This window comes from Mustela nigripes, chromosome 13, assembly GCF_022355385.1.
Source record: "Mustela nigripes isolate SB6536 chromosome 13, MUSNIG.SB6536, whole genome shotgun sequence".
Lineage (NCBI taxonomy): Eukaryota > Metazoa > Chordata > Mammalia > Carnivora > Mustelidae > Mustela > Mustela nigripes.
In genome coordinates, this window is record NC_081569.1 from 76,271,414 (window position 1) to 76,285,167 (window position 13,754).

General features: G+C 34.6%; 1 long non-coding RNA gene across 2 annotated transcripts in view; it reads left to right on the forward strand.

The window, feature by feature from the left end:
- Window positions 1–7,143: 7,143 nt before the first annotated feature.
- LOC131998765 (uncharacterized) overlaps window positions 7,144–13,754 on the forward strand; it is a 41,433-nt gene continuing 34,822 nt past the window's right edge. Inside the window, exons 1-2 of one of the 2 annotated variants that reach the window (XR_009398854.1) lie at window positions 7,144–7,242; window positions 7,875–7,929. This is a non-coding gene — a long non-coding RNA (uncharacterized LOC131998765). Of the gene's footprint in view, window positions 7,243–7,713; window positions 7,791–7,874; window positions 7,930–13,754 lie in introns of those variants that run through there. The other variant, XR_009398855.1, reaches the window with a different exon arrangement.

Here is a 13,754-nt window from a genome sequence, read left to right on the forward strand (position 1 = left end):
TTTCATCATGCTGATCTCTTCTGCTTCCTTTTTTTATTATAAAGGACCCGTACATTGGGCTCACTTACATAATCCAGGATAGTCTCCCCCACTCATCCTCTTTTATTTAAGTATACCTGCACAGCCCCTTTTATAATGTTGGTAACATATTCACAGATTCCAGGGATTAGGCTGTGCACATATTTGGGGGCCATTATTTTGCCCACTGATCCTGGGGTTATTTACTAGAATTATGTTTGACAATAATACTTTGTATTTTCATTATATGTGTACCGTTTTTAAATTCCTTTTTCTTATTTCACGTAATCTACACAGTATTTGACAAGGTTATTCCTCACACAATTTTCCTTATGTTAGTCTTAAAAACCTTAATTTATATATCTAGGATCATATAGGTAGTGTTAAATATATGATTCTCCACTATATCATAACTTGAACTTCTATTTCATTCATTTCCAAACAACATATAACTTATAGTTCATTTTCATTAGTTAAGTTACTGACTGAAAAAACTGAGGCTCAAAGGGGTTATGTCACTTCTCCAAACCAGTGTTTAAAATTCCTGAAGCTACAGCTGGTACTCAGATCTTTTGAATTATGTATGAACCAAAATTCCTTTCAGTTTACCCCAGTGCTGACAATATATTGGTTGACCATATAGCTTATCTTCTTTTAGTGTGGTTATAGGGATCTGAAGACTCATATTTATAAATACATTGGGAAGTATATAGTAATATAAGTTGCACACCATTATTATGGTAATTTAATGTAAAATTCCCAGGGTTGAAAAAATCTCCCAGAAAGAAATGAAGGAGTTTGACAAACAAAGGTATAGCAAAATCCTCAACACAAAATCTCTTGTAGATTGTTTCAGAATAGATTCTATTTCTATCAGCATCAAACATACCAAAGTAGTATTCATTTATGCATAAAAATATCTGAAGGAAGTAAATAAGTAATCAAGAAAATTAAGGATTCAGAAGTTTTTGTTCTATCTAATAATTTGGTGATGTTGAAGAAATAAATAATTTAACATAGGGGAAACTTGGAGTCTTAAGGAAGAACATAGACTTAGAAAAATTGAGGATGGGATGGTTTTAATACACTTAGAGCTGACAAAGAGAAGCAGGAAACCTTCATATTAAGGGTATTATTTCCATATAATCACTGAGCTGAAGAAGGCATAATTTGAGGTGTGAAATTTGTGAAGAAGGTCTGGATTAGAATTCCAAAACCTTTGGTACTAGTGACTTCATTGTCGCTTGGAACCAGCTGGTTACCATAGGCTTTATTTTGTGTGTATCTCATTTTCAATCACACAGAACAGTCACACTCTGAAGAGTTGTATGCTTTTTCTGCAGACAAATAAGATGACACTTATTTGAGGGAGATTTCTCTCTGGAGCTTCATTGAACCTTGTGTTTTTCATCCAGATGCTGTGAAGACCTATTAGGGCCTTAGGATACAACAAATTGAGCATAATGACTTCAGGCTCTACTTCTTACAGCAAAGAAATGCCTCTGTGTTCACCTGCTGGTGATAAAATGTCTTTGGTGTTGAAAAGAAAAGAAAAGAAAAGAAAAGAAAAGAAAAGAAAAGAAAAGAAAAAAGAAAAGGAAAGGAAAGGAAAAAACCTTCTAAGGTTTGCATAATATGCCACTAAAACAAAGAGATAGAGTATCTTCAACCTTCTTATACACATTCTTTGCTTGACTTTTATTGACTTTACAGACTTTCAAATTAACTTGCTATCTAATTCTGCCAGTCCGAAAGAGTTTGTTCTCAGTGAGGTTTTCTAAGTCCCTAAAACTCTTGGGGGATTTTATATCTAATAAGTAAGAATATCCATTAAATGTACTTAATGAAAGTCTGTAGTTAGAGTTTGATACATAAAGCACAGGTTTGTATTTTTTTTTTTACCTTCTCAGGAAATGATCCAAGATTGACACAAAGTAGCTTTCCAGGGTTAATCTTTAGGGAAATTCTGAGAGATTAAGTGAGAACCGCATCAATGATAGTATGCCATTAGGATACGACTTTAATAGAATAACCGTAATTGAAAAGCCATTGTCTTAATATGTTTAGAACAAACCAAGGCATTGAAAGCTGCTTTCTTTTTATTTTTCTCTTATGCCTAGAGATGGCATATAAATTTGAACAGGCCTCTGCAGATCATTTTCAAGAGAAGCAACATAGAGGGACACATATCAAGCAGAATTTAAGATCAGGAATGCAACTTTTATGAACTTAGTAATGTCATCATTTGTTTGAAACCAAGTTGTTCATTTTCTGTCACATAGATTTTATTCTGACCTTAATGAGAAAATAGCATATTCCTCTGTGTGTGTGTGTTTTCTTCTCTGAAGCTGTAATATAAAAAAAGCATAAATCAAAGCTGTTTTGACAGATGAACAACACAATTTTGTAACAGGATAGAAATTAAAAAAAAAAAAAGACTGAATAGCTGATAAAAGATGAGTCGAACTAGGAGGATTGATGTTAGAGCTGAAGGTACCATTAGAGATTAGATGCTCATTGGCTTTTCAGCAAGCCTGGTGACTCATTCTACATAAATGAAGTTTGTGATATGTAATGAAAAGCTTTCTATCTTCACTGCAAGCAAATTAGCAGGTATTTTGTGGCAGGAATGTTAATGTTATCTTGCATTTGTTTCTGAGCAGGAACACATTAACAGAGCAGGTTTGAAAAGAATTTCACTTTTATAACATCAGGTGCCGGAGGTATTAGAACAAGGTCACCTCTGTAAAGTAATGAGGGAAAATTAGGTTATAAACATGCAGCGCCTAAAAATACACTCAGTCTTCTCTGCAGAGTGAATGCCATATAGGATTGCCCCAAATTGCTAATATTCTTTTACTTCAGATTATACTCAGACCCCAAACTGAATCCAAAGAGTTAAATTAATAAAGCAAAACAGGGTGGAGGGCAGTTACTGAGGGTTATCATGGTCAACTGATCCAAATCAATGGTGTTCAAATATCTGTGTGTGTATATATATACACACACACATATATATGTATGTATATGTGTATATATGTACATACATACATATATGTGTGTGTGCGCATATATATACACACACATATATATGCACACACACATATATATGTATGTATATACACATATACATACATACATATATGTATATACACATATACATGCATATATATATATATGCACACACACATACACAACTTGCTTCATGATTTGGAAATCAGGACATTTAGAATGTGTTATATAATAAACCATGAAAGTCCACATTATCTGTTTGGGAGAAATAGTGGAAAAAGGCAAATGAAAGCTAAAGGTAAAACATTGCCTATTTTGGATGACATTAAAACTTAAGAGGAGAGTGGTTGCAGGGGGTATGATCAGGATTAAGAGAGATGAGCTAGAAGATAAAATGGCAATAAGGTTTTCAAAAAGTAGGGTAATGGGAGTGTGAATGATTCTATTCCTTTTATGAGTGCATATAAAAAGACAAGATGAGTAATTTATATGCAGAAGGCCCACCAGATCTGGATAATCGGGTTTTGGGCAGGATATCACCTTCTAGGATGGACCATTATGGCACCAATGACCCGAGTTCAAGATTGGGTAATCATACTTGCAGCTTTTCTGGATTAGAAAGAGACCTGCTGATGTAGTTCCTCATCTTGCTCTAAATATACACTCACTTGTCTAACCTCCTATCTCCTGAGCCATGTTTTCTGCCTTATTATTCATTTCTGCAACTAAATTAAAGCTTGTTGAAATCCACTTTGTTCTGCCCAAATATGATGAGACTATAGGGTGATTATTAAAATATAGGAAACCAACAACTGACCTCTAACTACAAAAATCCTTCAGAGTAATATAACAATTTAATTACTTAATTAAGCAATTAACTAAGCAGAAAGGTGAAAGAGTGTTTGGAATAGCAGTTAATAAAATTTTGTTCAATTAAAATTTCATTTTGGTAAGAATTTAATTGTAAATGAAAATGCACTGCTGGTTATGGTAGTCACTTCTTAAAAAATCATGAAGCAGGTTCAGCGACTGGTTGATATTGGTTGTGTTCAATCTGGACTTAGTGTGTCCAGAATCTAGTAGATAAAGTTTGTTAGTCTAATAAAAGATTAAAAACAAATCATCTAAACTTTTCATTTTACAGGCAAAAAAATCTGAGATTTGGAAAGATGAAGTGACTTGCCCAAATTCACAAGGTAATTACTGGCAGACCCACTTGAACCTAGTGTCTTTTGATTCTTTTTGGTTTTTTATCAAAAACCAAACCAAGGAACCAAACAAACAAAAACAATTTTATTGACTAGTGCAACATACTTCTCACACCTGGCTGTTTGTTGCTATCACTAATGTCCAGGCAGTACTCCAGGACAATATCTCTGGGGTAAGGTGCTCCATGCATATTTTTATAATTCTTCTCCAAGTGATGTGATGCAAAGCCAGGACTGAAAAACACTGGGCTGTTTGGAGATTCCATTAAAAAATGTTGCAGTTCCTTTATCCCAGGACTGCAGTGCTATTTTACCCAAGGTAATTTTGAGAGGAAAAACATAGGAGGGTTTGTTTAATGATTGGCATAGAAAGTGCCCTATGTATGTCTTTAATGTTTCTGACATGTATTCAGTTAACAGCAGGGCATGTATCAAGGAAAGAGCCAGTGTTAAGGTAACATAGACCTCATTTTTGAAGCAATCTTTAAAATGAGAGGTCTGGAAAGATGAAACTCAGAAAATAAATCAATGCTTGTCTAAAGGTTATAGAGTAACTTGGGAACTATTTGAGCTCTAGTGATTACAAGATCAGAAGATTAAAAAATAACCCTGAGGGTGTGCTTTAGGAACCATTCCCTCTGAAGATATGTGAGAGATTTATGATTGAGTTGAAATCATTTTTGACTGGAAATAACTCCAACCCACGAGGAACATGAGAGTTAATACGAAATGGTGGAAGGAGCATTGTCAGAATATGTTCTTTATTCTCATTCTAAAGGCTAACCATTTACTGAAAAAATAAGAGATTTGGAAAAATAAGAACCACCTAATAAATTACTACAACAACTAGTGAAAAGCCTACCAATCAAATAACTGCTAACTATAATTAAGTCAGTCGTAAGGATGAGATCAGACTACAAAGATCAAGGTAGTCCTCAAGCTCAGAGGCTTAGATATGACTCAAATATGACAAACATTTGAAAAGGTAAATAGCAAAAGAAGAAATAATTGACAATCTGATGCTATAATAGATTGTCAGTTATAAAACACTTATATAGTCAAATGAATATTTAAAAAATAGGTACTTTGGGGAATTCAGAGGCAAAGAGAGCATAGGCAAATGACCATCTTCCAGATAAAATCTAAGTACCTTTCCTTGTTCCTCTTGTTTGATTAAAAACGCCCTCCATCTCTATGAGGTGATGGATGCTAAGTAAACATTGTGGTAATCATTTCACAATATATGTAAATCAAACTATTAGGCTGCACATCTTATACCAGACAGTGACATATGCCAATTATATCAGTAAAACTGGAAAACACAAACAAAACCCTCCTCTAAAAGGGGGATAAGTTATTATAATCAATTAGAAGTTTGATCATATTTTGAAGGTAGTTATTTAAAAATTTCAGATTTTATCCTTTAAAGAGGAATCCTGCAAAACATAATGATGACTAGAAAGGAATATAATTTGATAGTATATTTTAGGTACTGCAATACATGGCTTTTTATTTGGTTATTCATTAAGTTAGTCCTCAAAAGTAGGTGGAACATAATTAATCGGTACGACTATGAGCCAGGCATGATGATGGCTCTAGGGTAAGATGAGACTCTTAAAACTTGATCTCTCACTGAATGAGGCAATAATATTGTGATTGAGAATAAGGTAGGCCCAGAAGTAAGTAAAATGCAAGATATATTATTAGTGTCATAGGAGAGGTAAAAATATTCGGGATCTCTCAAACCTGGTCCTCTTTCAGTGTTCTTTATTAGAGAGTACAAGACCATCCATTCAATTTGTTAAGTCAGATGTATAGGAAGCAACACTGATGTACCACTGTACAGCAACCTCATCTCTTAGCCATTGGCAAATTAGTGACAATTTATATTAAGATCTTCTTTCTATTCTTATGACTTTGCTCCATCTCCTGTGTTTCTGTGCATATTAAATTTAGGTTCATCTGTCACCTACACTATTGTAGTTTCTACCTAACTTGTTTCCATACACATGCTTCAATAAGAGTGTTCTTTTCAAAATGCAGATTGATTATATCACCACACAGATTAAACTTCATGAGGGCAAAGAATTTTTCTCTTCAATTCATTATATCTATAGAAAGTAATAGCTTGATAAATTCCAATAAAAAAATAAATTATAAAGTTGGGGGAAATCTTTTTTTTTATTTTTTTTTATAAACATATATTTTTATCCCCAGGGGTACAGGTCTGTTTGGGGGAAATAGTTTGATGGAAGAGTTCTCAATACTGTGAAAATTTAACTCAGCTGAGAGAGACTAGTTCGCTCATGCCAGAGAATGTTGCTCACACAAAGAGGCTTCCAGAACTTAGCTGGCAAAATGCCATTCACAGCTCATAATCTCCTAACTATATCTACTTATTTTATTAATGTGAATTTGTAGATAAGTTTGTGAGGACAATATTTTCTACCTAAATATTTTTGCAAATTTTTAACTGAAGTCCACCTAAAGTGAAATAAATAAAATTATGTAACTAAGAATGTCATTGGTACTACATAAACCCCTAGTGAACCAAAAAAGAAAATTTTTATATTTACAGCATACCAGTTCTTTACAATTTGGCCTTTATTTTTGTTCTCCCCCTTTCCCTCCCATGTAACACCCTGACTTACCTCAGTAACCACCCTTTCTCTACTTTCAGCCCTTGCTTATTTGATGGTATTTGACTTCTTTCCAGCTTCTGAAATTAGGCACTACATTCTTTTGGCTAGAGTAATTGTTTGGTGGGGGGTAGGGAATCACCTGACATAGAGCTAATGAGTTGTAATCAGAGATCTCCTGGGACTATAGAACTTGCATTCACAGGATATGAAGCTGAAGCCATTGCATCCATTTTGGCACCACGAGGGGAATTCCTACCAAAGAATGGAGCCAACACAAAGAACACAGAGCTGAGTGTTTGAGAAAGATCAGATCCTGGTAACATTAAAGTGAGCCCCAGGATCAAGTCAATCCCCTTCTGTAGGTGAGCTAATCAAGTCATTTTTGAATAAACTGGTTTGGTTTGGTTTTCTGTCACTGATAAACAAGAGAGCCAAAACTGGTAATATCAGCAGCTTCTATCTTCCCTGATGGCTGCAATGTGACGGTTCATCTGAGGCAATTGGCTTCAGCCTTGAAATGCGATAAATTGTCTTCTAGCCTGGGACATGGTTTCTTAGTGAGTCAGTTAGGCTAAAGAAGTGTAGGCTATAAGCACAGAAATTAAACTAGCCTCTGCCATGCAGACTATGCCGTGACACTTATCTAATTTCACTGATAATAAGCTGCACCTGTTACTAAAATCATTTCACGGCCAAAAAGACTTCCAAAGTGAAGCCTGAGACAAAAAAGGTGACAGAAAAATCCAAACTGACAAAACATGCTGCTGCTTAACAGAAACCATTGATTTTATGACATTTACTGAGTAAACACTCAAAGTAGGGCCTCCTCCATGTATGTTCAACAACCATGTGGGAAACAGAGATAGGTTTTTCGAGCAAAAGGAATTTAACATTTTATGATGCATTTTAGGTAGAAACACAACTCCCCTTTTTATTCTCTAATTATTCTTCCTTTTATTATTTTATCTATTGAATATTTTCATTGCTTCTGCAGGGACAGAGGGGCCACCTGAGGGCAGTCCATACTTCGACATGGGGACCAGAGGAAGGTAAGAACTTGGCAGCAGCTCAGCTAATCCTAGCCGGCTGTCTCTGCCACTCAAAATGGTGGAAAGATGAAGACAGCAGTTATGTCACCATATCTGTCTGTAAGTGTTTGTTTATGTATGAAATGGTATCTAGAGAGTGCCCCTGGATCAAAGGAGTTTAGGACGTGGGTGGATGAGGAAGAAACCAGGCTAGTAAAAGAGTTGAAGCCAGAAGCTTAGCTGTTTAATTTTTGCTTCATGGTGCAATGCTTTCTTAGAGAAGCTCCTGACAATACATCCTCCAGACTGCTATCTGCTTGAACTTTGGAAACCATGTGTCTGATCATGTATTGGGGATAAATGAGGTAGCAGGCATTATTGCTGTCCTTATCGGGTCTTATTCTCAAACTGTAAATGCTAATCCAACATAACTTGAGCTAAGATCCAGTGAGAGATATATAAAAAAAAAAGCGATAAAAAACAAGGAAGGTGGATGTTTCCATTGAGAGATTTTAGATGTAAAGAAGTTACATCTAAACTGTGACTTAAAAAATTAAAAAAAATAAACTGTGACTTAAAGGAAGGGTAAGGATTAATTATGTTGAGAAGAGAGAAAAGGATTTCTGGTTGAATCCTTGCATAAACAAAGCTCAGGGGAAAACAAGTGAAGTGTTTGTCAATGGGGAAGGTAAAGAAAAGAATTTGTGAAATAATATGTCCTTAGCAAATCTATTAAGGATCTTTTGGAGAGAATTACATAGTGTTTTTCTGTTATAATTTAACCTCATAGCAATAATTTCTTATAAATAAATTACCTGAGGGAAAATATATGTTTTAATTCACACTTGTATTTTAGAAATTAAAAAAAATATATGGAGTTAGCTTATCATTTTTGATGATCTGTAAAACTTTACTAGACCCAGAGGAATTCCAATTATTCTATTAAATTACTCTATAATTGAACTAACATCTCCACTCTCAATAAAACAGGTTCTAACGTCCAAAGCAGTGTGTGAGCTATTGCTGAGTGTCTTAATGGCTCCTGTGTTTGCCTACATACTCTCATACTAGCCTCCAACTAATTACTTTGTAAAGCACTTTGGGATAATTTGGTTGTGAATAGTATTGTATAAAGCAAACACATTTCTTTTCTCAAACATTGGCTCATGTTGGGAGATGAAGAACTACAAGTGCTTTCTTCTTTCTTTCTTTCTTTCTTTTTTTTTTTTTTTTTTTTTTGCCTTAGCAGTAGACGCTTTATGTTACACATGCATGCATTTTTAGGTCCTCTTTTAGAAGGACAGGGCACAAAAACCTTATATAATTAGTGGATCTATTCCTGCTGACATGGCCATGACACAAAGTATTTATTTTGTTCTGAAGTGTTTTATTAATGAATATGGAGTATTTTATAAATATTTCTCATGGAATACTTGTCCTTTAATATTTATTAGATTTGCATGCAGCAGACATTCAAATATAGGAATTTTTCCTCTCAGAATAAATACCAACAAAGTAAATTTTCTGAAAATTTGTTTGGAAAATTATAATTAGTGAACTCTGTCTCATCCTATGCTTTCTTTAAAAATTAGTGGCATTATGCCAGATTTATACACAGTTCTTTACTGATATTACTGATAATCCTTTTTTTTCCAAGTGCTGGAAATGGGATTTAGAACTTGTGCCTAGAATTTTTGGCTATTGTGCACATACACAAGAATATAATTGTTTCCCTACAACTCTATGGCATCTATGGAAGCTACTCTGGCTCTGGATTAGTTGTGACCTGTTCCAGTCATTTCTTTGTGGCTATTCCTAGAAAAACTCTTTCGTTACTACTCTTTAGTATTATGACTTTGACTTCAACATCCTGTGGAAAATTATGATTTATAATTTGTAAGAAATATGTGCAGTGTTTCCTTGTCCATATCTGAAAGCAATTACAGAGTTTGGGGAAGTATTTCACTCTCAATAATTTTTAGATAATCTTAAATCCATCAGGATTTATGGATAAAGGCTCGGTAATATTATCTACCTACAAACAAATCCAGGCTTTGAGTGCTAAAGAAACAAAAGCAGAATCTAAATTGTGCCCTTTAGATGGAATGGCCATTACTTATGTTCAGTGATCGAAATGCGTATGTATACACGTCTTCCACCTCTGAATGACAGATTTGAGAATCTCCATGTCCTATGCATCCATTTGGAGTTGGAATTAACATTTTGTCCCTTTGATAAACTACTAAGTGCCTTAAATGAAGTTTAATGATCCTTTGTGAGTTATTAGTGGATTGTTCCATGGTGCAATGGTTCGATTAGTGAAATCTCACAGTGGCATAGTAACTGTATCCAAAGCAATCTGGAAATTGATGGATCTCTATGAAAGGAAGTGATATCTTTATTCTTCCCAATGTGTCTCATTATGTTCTTTTCCTTTTCATATGTACCTACCACTATTAAGAAAATATGACTGTATTACCTGAATTTCAAGTGGACTATTTCATGTGAATTGTTTCAGGATACACTTATGTTATTTTGGAGAATAATTATACAAAATTCTCAACTGTCTTGTGTACTTGATGTTAAAACCCCTTAAGATTAAAATTTTCAAATGCAGTTTCTTTTTATGAGGTTTTACATTTGTGGTGGCAAGAGAATTCTTAGTCACATTTCTCCAGCAGCAATCTGTATTTGAGTACATTACAAATATATGATAACTGGTATTGAGGGCCAGTTGTTGACTTCAGATTGCACACAAACCAAATGCTGACACCATCCACTGAGTGGTGTACATAGTTTGGACATGGTTTGGGAATAAGGTGTCATCATGAGCCAGTGAAATTACGTGCCACTATGAACTGTGTTCAAGGGGATTTGCTTATAATTACTGTGGTTATCTTTGAACATCTTGATTTGGAAATGTGATATTTCAAGGAATGTTTTTATTGCTATGTATTGCTAAAAATTTGGCTATTGATAGATAACAAAACATGCTATAAGTTAGACAGGACAATCAAAGTCAATGAATTAAAAGAGAAAGTCCAAGGATTCTCTTCATTCATTATCCAATAGCCTAGAGACTGAACTGCAGTGCTGAGAGGCGAGTTGGGATTTTAACTCAGTATGACAATATGGCAAATGTCCAGACCATGATCACAAAACAGCTGTTTTCCTCCATAACAGGGTGAATTATAGTACATAGTGGAGCCAAGAAACCTCTTAGTATTTGTGCAAAAGCTTCTTTTGCCAGCCAGAGAGGAAGCATCAACAAGCACTGGCTTTGGAAGAATTGGCATCTACTTAACTATTTGCCTGTGATGGAAGTCTTTACTATGAGAAGTTTTGCTAACTGTTTCCTCAAGGATTTAAGATGTGATGAGGAAGAGAGTATCATAAGTGAAAATATGGGTGACATTTTCATAAAAAACCTTTTTTTGAGGGTGTTCTTGTGTGATCTAAATATGGTTCCCAAAGGTAACATCATTAGTGCCTAAAATATATTAAAATAATATAATTAAATCTGAAAACTAGGAAACCATTAAGACACATCATCATCAAAGTTGGAAAATTGGAGCCCATATGAAGTTACACTTCATTTCTAAGAAGGAGACTTAATTACCTTCCATAAAATAGTAATAAGATGTGGAAGTCATGCTTATCATACCCAGAAACTTAAAAAAAATAGACAAATCGAATAAGAGTTTTGGTTACTAATTGCAGGGAGTTTCAAAGAATGGGGAAAGTGAAGGCATTTAACTATGGAGAAAATATTATTCTTCCTATAGATAAATCTGGAAGAAAGCTAAGAATATGACCTCAAGTGGACAGTACCCAAAGGTGGGTATTATACCTTTCCTTTTGGCAAAGTCTGGACTGAGGGCTCCTGGAGCAGAAGTGGTGGATTGTGTCTTATATCCCCAGTCACAGTGACCAGTGTTACTTGAATTGACTTCCCAAAGAACGTATGTTTCTTTCTTTTCTTTTTAAGATTTTATTTATTTATTTGACAGACAAAGATCACAAGTAGGCAGAGAGGCAGGCAGAGAAAGAGGAGGAAGCAGGCTCTCCGCCAAGCAGAGAGACGGACACGGGTCTTGATCCCAGGATCCTGAGATCATGACCTGTGCCGAAGGCAGAGGCTTCAACCCACTGAGCCACCCAGGCGCCCCCATATATTTCTTTCTTATAACTACTTTTAATTTGTAGAATTAACACAGACTCTCAAAGCAAATACTCTAATAAGCATAGAATCGACATGAACAGCATTTTTCTTAACAATATTTCTTCTAACATGTAGTTCTCTCGGTCATCTCTGAAACTTTTCAAAAAGTGTATTTGGCTAGTTCTCTCCCTCTCAATATTCTAATTCAGAACTTTGGATATGGAGTGAGATTTCTTTATGTTAAAAAGGTTCATGGAATTTTGAAGTATTAAATGATCCCTGAATTGCAGAGATTATATATTTTTCTTAGAGAAGTCGAGCTTCTTATGAGTAACAATGGGTTTTACATGTCAGTGCTTTGACTTCTGTAAGAACGTGTTGCAATTCCACTGAAGTCAAGCCACACCTAGCAAAAAACAACTGCAAACAGCTGGTGTTCATTTTATTCCACATCTACCTTTTACCCAAATGCACTTCAAAACCAGTCTTGACTGCTTCATTGCATTTGTGCTCTGTTCATGTGACAGCCCTTTTGAGTGTAGCCTCTTGGTTCGGTGAACTAATAATTTGCATATCCTGGCTGGTCGCTGTATATTCCTCTTTTAGTTATAGTACATTTTATCTTTCCTGGTTAGATAATCCTGGGAATGGTGTCTAACAGACTCCCGTGTTCGGTTTTCTTGAATGCTTACAGAATTAAGAGCAAGGGGTGTTATTATTCCTAACGGTCTTTTATGATCCTTTGTATTTCTGTGGTATCAATTATAACTTGGCTTATATTTTTTATTTTCCCTGTTTGAGTCCTTTCTCTCCTTCTCTTGGTGAATCTAGCTACAGGCTTGCCAAATTTATTTATCTTTTCAGAACACCAGCTCTTAGTTTTATTGATCATCTTTAATTATCTTTTCAGTTTCCACTTCATTTATTTTTGCTCCAATATTTATTATTTGCTTCCTTCTAGAAGCTGTGGACTTTGTTCTTTTTCTAGTTCCTTGAGATACAAAGTTAGATTATTTGAAACTCTTTCTTGAGGTAGACATTTATTGTTATGAACTTCCATCTTAGAGCTGCTTTTGCTACATCACACAAATTTTAGTGTATGTGCATACCCTAAATTTGCATTTGTCTCAAGTTTTTTTAAAATTTCTCTTTTTATTTCTTTGTTTAGTAGAATGTTGTTTAATATGCACATATTTGTGAACTTTCCAGTTTTTTTTCCATATAATTAAGTTCGAGTTTCATACTATTGTGGTTGTAAACAATGCTTGACATAATTTCTGTCCTCTTAAATTTATTAAGACTTCTTTGGTGGCTCAACATATGATCTGTCCTGGAAAATGTTCCATGTGCACTTGAAAAGAATGTGTGTTTTGTTGCCTTTGGATGGAATCTTCTGTATATATGTGAAGTCTGTCTGGTCTAATGTGTCATTTAAGTCATGTTTCTTTATTGGTTTTCTAACTGGATGAGCTGTCATTTGATGTAAGTGGTATTTTACATGTCCCTACTATTATTATATTGTTGTCTCTTTCTCCCTTTAGGTCTATTAGTATTTGGCTTACATATTTAGGTGCTCCTATGTCAGGTACATAAATATTTATAAATGCCATATCCTCTTTTTGGATTGACCTCTTTATCATTATATGACATCCATCTTTATTCTTAACAGCATTTGTTTTCAAAT